Genomic DNA, 6596 nt, shown 5'->3' on the forward strand with positions numbered 1-6596 from the left:
CCTGGTGGCGCAGTGGTTGAGAGTCCGCCTGCCGATGCAGGGGACACGGGTTCGTGCCCCGGTCCGGGAAGATCCCACGTGCCGCGGAGCAGCTGGGCCTGTGAGCCATGGCCGCGGAGCCTGCACATCCGGAGCCTGTGCTCCACAAAAAAAATAAATACACAAATAAAAAATAAAAAGTAAATATAAAGTGGTATCTCACTGTGGTTTTGATTTGCATTCCCTGAATGATTTGTGGTGCTCAGTATCTTATCACATGCTTATTGCCCATTTGTGTGGAGAAATGTCCCTTCAAGTCTTTGCCCATGTTTTATGTTGTTGGTGGTGCTGAGTTCTTTATATAGCCTGGATATTAATCCCTTATCAGATATAAGCTTTATACGCACACACACTCACACACACGTATGTATTTTTCCATTGTGAGTTGCCTTTTCACTCTGTTGGTAATGTCCTTTAGTGAGCATACATTTTGTTTTGGGGGGGTGGAACTCAGTGCTTTGTATTTACAAAAGAAAAATAATAAAGGAAAAGTCTGAAGCTAATCAGCTGGAGACAGAGGGCAAAGGTGGGAATCTGGGGGAAAGGGTAGGGTCCTCTGCAGAGAGGGAAGGGGAGGGGCTCTGGCACTAAGGAAGCCTGAGGGTCCCAGCCTCTAGGGGCTTCCCCAGGGCCAGCCCTACCCTCCCGCACAGACTCAGATCAAGGGGCCAGGAGCTGAGTCTCCCGCAGCCCCCTCTGGTTTTTGCAGGAGCCTGAGTTCCCAGCTCCAGGGCTCTGGGATGGCAGGGGAAACTGAGGCCAGAGAGAGCCCATGGGCCCTGCCACCACTTCTCACTGTGGCGTGATCTTGGCAGCCTCAGCCCGAATAAGGGCAGTGAGGTCCCGGTTGATGAGGAAGATGAATCACAGGCTGGCAATCTCCACCACAGAGTTGTTTCTAAGGCGCCATTTAGAGCCACACAGCACAGGCCGTCCATCAATGTAGATGGGTCGCCGGCCCTCACTGACAATGAAGAAATTACCATTGTTCTTCAGCCTGATGACACCTTGTTTCTGGGAGACCTTCCAGGCTGGACCCTCCAGAGACAGGTCCATGTCAATCTGGTTATCCTTGGTTGCTCTGCCTACGGTGATCTCTCTCGAGCACAACGGGTAATGCAACATGCGGCCCCGCAGCACTGCCAGGGTCTGGTTGTCAAAGTCCGGAGAGCTCATGCCTGTGATGCTATCTACTAGCACCTGCCACTTACGCAGTTCCTGTTCCAGCTGCCGAATCTCTCGTTTCTGGCACCGGTCAGCCACTGTCAGCTCATGTTCTAGGACTTCATCTCACATGTCCTTGAGCTTACTGTCATCAATCAAGTCCTCTGCATCGGAGAAGTTCAGCACTTGGTCCCCCTTGGACAGCGGCTGCACTGTCTGGTCCTCCAACAGGTAATACTGCTTCACGAGCTGCCAGTGGGCCTGCAGAGCCTTGGCAGTACGGGCCAGGTAGAAGGCATCGGGGTGTCTGTGCAGCAGGTCCTGGAAGGTCTCCAAGGTGGGCTGGCTGGTCGATCCCACGTTGCTCAGCAGCTGCTCTTCAGCCTTGCTAAACAGGGCCTTGCTCTGGAAGGTGGCAATGGCCTCTGGGTGCAGCTGTCTCATGGCCTGGCAGGCCAGCTTCGAGATGACAGGATCGTAGAGCAGGGCATACCAGCACTCCTGGACTTCCCGCAGGATGAAGGGGCAGCTGAACTTCACGCCCAGGTGGACAGATGTCAGGTCATTGGTCTGCAACACGGCCCTGATGAGCAGGAGGCCGTCCGCAGGCTTCCAGTGGCCCAGATCCTTGGTCACCTGGAGTGGCTGTTTGCTCTTCTTCACACGCTTCACGAGTCCAGGGGCTGGGGCTGGGCTGGGTGGCACAGGGGTTCTGGGGGCCTTGGACACCTTCTTCTCACTGGAGGAGGGTTCACTCCCCGAACAGTGCCCTGTTTCCATCCCACTGGCCCCCTTCGCCCGGGTAGAGGACTTAGTCAGGCTGCTCTCCACCAGCTCATCGTCAAACTTCTTTCTCTTGATGAACCTGGAGGAGCTTCTCCATTTAGGGATGGTGCCCAAAGCCTGTGAGGAGGCCCGCTTCTGCCCTGCCAGTGACTCCTCATCCTCTGAGCGGCTGGCAGTGCCTGATGCCATCAGGGATGAATTTGGCAGCCCCTGAAAGTCTTTGTCCATCCTCTTACAGTCCCAAAGCCACTGGTTCCAAACCACAGGGCTAGAGGGAAGGGTCCCACAGGCTCATCCAAGGATTCTGACCAGGTGAGCTTAGAGGCTGAGAAGAGATTCATTCCTAGGCTGCCAGCTCCAACAGTTTCTCCGTGGCGACGGCAACAGCCACAGGGCCTAACATACATTTTTAATTTTAATGAAGTTCAATTTATCTATTTTTTAAAAAATAAATTTATTTATTTATTTGGCTGTGTTGGGTCTTTGTTGCTGGGCGCAGGGTAAGCAGCGAGCGGGCGCTACTCTTCATTGTGGTGCCCGGGCGTCTCATTGGGTGGCTTCTCTTGTTGCAGAGCACGGTCTCTTGGCACGCGGGCTTCAGTAGTTGTGGCACTCAGGCTCAGTAGTTGTGGCTCGAGGGCTCTAGAGAACAGGCTCAGTAGTTGTGGTGCAGGGGCTTAGTAGTTGTGGCACAGGGGCTTAGTTGCTCCGCGGCATGTGGGATCTTCCCGGACCAGGGCTCGAACCCATGTCCCCTGCATTGGCAGGCGGATTCTTAACCACTGTGCCATCAGGGAAGCCCAATTTATCTATTTTTAATTTTTAAATTTTGCCTGTGCTTTTGGTGCCATACCCAAGAAGCCATTGCCAAATCCAATATCGTGACAACTTTTCCTATTTTTTTTCCTAAGATTTTTATTGTTTTAGCTCTTAGATCTTAGGCCTTTGATCTTCTTTTGAGTTTTTTGTATCTGGTGTAAGGTAAGGGTCTAACTTCATTCTCTTGCATGTAGATATCCAGTTTTCCCAGTACAATTTGTTGAAAAGACTGTCCTATTCTGATTGAATGGCCTCAGCACCCTTGTTGAAAATCATTTTGCCATGTACATAAGGGTTTATTTCCAGGCTCTTTATTTGATTCTATTTATCTATAGACCTACTACTATAGATTTTTTTTTTTTTTTTTTTGACTGTGCTGTGCTGCATGCGGGATCTTAGTTCCCAGACCAGGAACTAAGTGCCCCCTACAGTGGAAGCATGGAGTCTTAACCACTGGACTGCCAAGGAAGTGCCCTGACTACTGTAGCTTTGTAGTACATTTTGAAATCAGAAAATGCAAGAACTCCAATTTTGTTCTTCTTTTACCAGATTGTTTTGGCTATTTGAGGGGTCCCTTGAGATCGTATATGAATTTTATGACACATATTTCTATCATTTCAAAATGCATTGTTGGGATTTTGATAGGGATTGCAAGTAATCTGTATATTACTTTGAGTAATATTGACATCTTAACAATATTAAGTCTTCCAGTCCATGAACATGGGATGTCTTTCCATTTATTTGTGCGTTCTTTAATTTCTTTCAGCAGTGTGGTGTAGTTTTCCCTGAAAAAGTCTTTCACCAACTTGGTTAAATTTATTCCTAAGTATTTTATTCTTTTGATGCTGTTGTAAATTGAATTACTTTCTTCATTTCCTTTTCTGGTTACATTTGTTGTTCGTGTACAGAAAGGCAACAGATTTTTGTCTGTCAGTTTTGTACATTGCAACTTTTCTGAATTATATTTTAACTTTTTTTGGTGGAATTATTAAGGTTTTCTCCGTATAAGATTGTATTGTCCGCAGACAGATAATTTTACTTCTTCATTTCTAAGTTGGCATCCTTCTCTTATTCCTGAGAGTACAGGAAAAGCTTTTTGTCTTTCGCCATTGAATATAAGGTTAGCTATAGGTTTTTCATATGTAGCCTTTGTTATGTTAAGGTAAGCTTATTCTATTCATAGTTTGTTGAGTGTTTATATCATGCAAGGGTATTGAATTTTGTTAGTGATTTTTTGCATCAGTTGAGATGATTATGGGTTTTGTTTTTCCTGTATTGTGTTAATATGGTGTATTGCATTGATTGATTTTTGTGTGTTGAACCATCCTTGTATTCCAGGACTAAATTTCACTTGGTCATGGGGTAGAATCCTTTAAATATGCTACTGAATTCAGTTTGCTGGTATTTTGTTGAGAATTTGCACATCAGTTTTCATAAGGTATATTGGTCTGTAGTTTTCTTTTCTTGCAGGGTCTTTGGTATCAGGATAATACTGGTCTCATAGATTAAGCTAGGTAGTTTTGGACTTTTCTTCAACTTTTTGGAAGAGTTTTTGAAGGATTTTTGTTAACTCTTTTTTTATGAGACTGATGCACTGCTTACTTCACTAAGAAGGAACTTGTTAATTCTTTTTTAAATCTTTGGTATAATTCACCAGTGAAGCCATCTTGTTCTGGTTTCTTTTTTCCTAGGAAGTTTTTGATTACTGATTTAACCTCTCTACCTGTTTGAGGCCTATTCACATTTTCTATTTCTTCATAACTTAGTCTTGGTAGATTGTACATTTATAGGAATTTTGTCCATTTCATCTACAGAATCTAATTTGTTGGTGTATAGTTGTTCATAGAACTCTCATGTAACCCTTTTTATTTGTTTAATTGGCAGTAATGCTTACTCTTTATGATTTTAATTATATGAGTCATCTATATTTTTTCTTAGTCAATTTGACTAAAGGTTTGTCTAATTTTTTAAAAAATCTTTTCAGGGAACCTACTCAGTTTTGTTTTGATTTTCTATTGTTTTTGTATTCTCTATTTGGTTTTTCTCTGCTCTAAAATTTATTATTTCCTTCCTTCTGTTAGCTTTGGGTTTAGTTTGTTCTTTTTTTTTCTAATCCATAACTCTCCTGTCTCTAAGGGCTGAGCTCTCTGAGCATATGAGGATTTTTTTCCACACTTCCCCATGGATATAAATCACTACATGAACATACTACCCACATATAGAGCACAACAATACTTGGGCTGGGCCCCCGTGATGGTGAGGGCAGCTTTATTCCCAATGATGGATCCAGAGAAGTGACCAGGGACCCCAGAGGAGTGGCTGTTTGTGCTGTAGATAACAGTTTGGGGAGCCTGGCCTGGGGTCTGCTGGCACCAGCTGGGGTGGTAACTGGTAGAGACTGACCCAGAGCTATGGCCACAGGTGAGGGTGACTGTCCCTCCTGGAGACACTGAAAGTGACAGCTCCTGGACCACAGTCTGAGAATCCACCCCTAAAACTGACAGGAGAGAGACAGGGCTTGTTATGGAGACAAGGTCCCCTGAGCCCCTACTTGTAGGTGCCCCCAAGGATGCATAGCCCTGGCCCCTGACCTGAGCTGTAAGTGAGGAGCCCGAGCAGAAACATCCAGACCATAGTGGGGACACTCCCAGGACGCCAGCTCTTCAGCCTCCTGGGCTGGAGTGTGGGGTCCTCGGGCCTTTATATGCCTCCGCGACCCATTAGGAGGAGGAGGGGCCTCATGCAAATAAGCTTCCTGCCTCTCTGTGCCCAGTGTCCCCTGATGTCCCCTGGGGGAGGTCTCGAAGGAGGCAGATGCTGGGGCTTCACAGAGACCGGGGACAGCGTGGGGATGAGACAGAGTGATGAGGGTGATGTCTTTCACCAAATGTTCTCCCCAAGACCCTGGTGACCTTGGTCCTCCATGTCTTCCCTGGAGAGTCTGAGAGCTGAAGGAGGAGATGTGGTGTCCTCACGTCCTGCCCAGAATCTAGTCCATCCCAAATCTCACCCCAGCCTGGGTCATTTCCTCCTTCCTCAGTGAAACCCCTGCTTGTCTTCTTTGGAGGAGCTTAGCAGTCACTCCTCCTCCAGTAGTGAGTCCACTGTGACATCACAGAGCCCACGTCTGGGGTGTGAGGGGACAGGGGACTCCCTTGACTCAGCCCTGGACCCTGTCCTAGCAGCAGCGGTGTGGGGACCAGGGCTGGGAGGGCCAACACGTAGAGCTGCATGGCCAGGTTTGGGATGACAGCCTCCTTTTTTGAAGAAGCATATATTATATGACATCCCTTCAATTTAACTGCCAATTTTAGGAGAAAAATTCATAATGTCACATAGAAATTAAGATAACTCACAACATCATAGAAAACAGAGTTGAAATACATGTCACATAACCAGAAATAAAAATAACGCTGTGTGTGAATAAGTATGTGTGAGCATCATGGGATGTTTTAAAACTCCCTTCCCTTTACATTCTGCTGTGGAGCCAAAGGACTAGGAAGGGTGGAGAAGCGATTTGGGATGTAAAGAGGATGACCAGGGAGTTCAAATTTCTTAAGTATTTGGGGAAGAGAATGTAAAAATCATGTTTAACTCACTGTTAATAAAATTATTATTTGGTATTCATATTAGGTTTGCTGGTAAATTAGCTGTTTAATAAAATTCACATGATTCGTTTTCACATGCATTTGAGAACCTCAACTCACAGAGGAGAAAAATATTCATACTAAATTATCTTGCTGTTATACCAATGTATTGATGATAGTGTAGGGAAAATAGGCAATTCA

The 6596-nt window shown here is 46.0% G+C and overlaps 1 pseudogene; it reads right to left on the reverse strand.

The window, feature by feature from the left end:
* Window positions 1-831: 831 nt before the first annotated feature.
* LOC136132958 (microspherule protein 1 pseudogene) lies at window positions 832-2217 on the reverse strand (annotated as a pseudogene).
* Window positions 2218-6596: the final 4379 nt, after the last annotated feature.

Source organism: Phocoena phocoena, chromosome 13 (assembly GCF_963924675.1).
Source record: "Phocoena phocoena chromosome 13, mPhoPho1.1, whole genome shotgun sequence".
Lineage (NCBI taxonomy): Eukaryota > Metazoa > Chordata > Mammalia > Artiodactyla > Phocoenidae > Phocoena > Phocoena phocoena.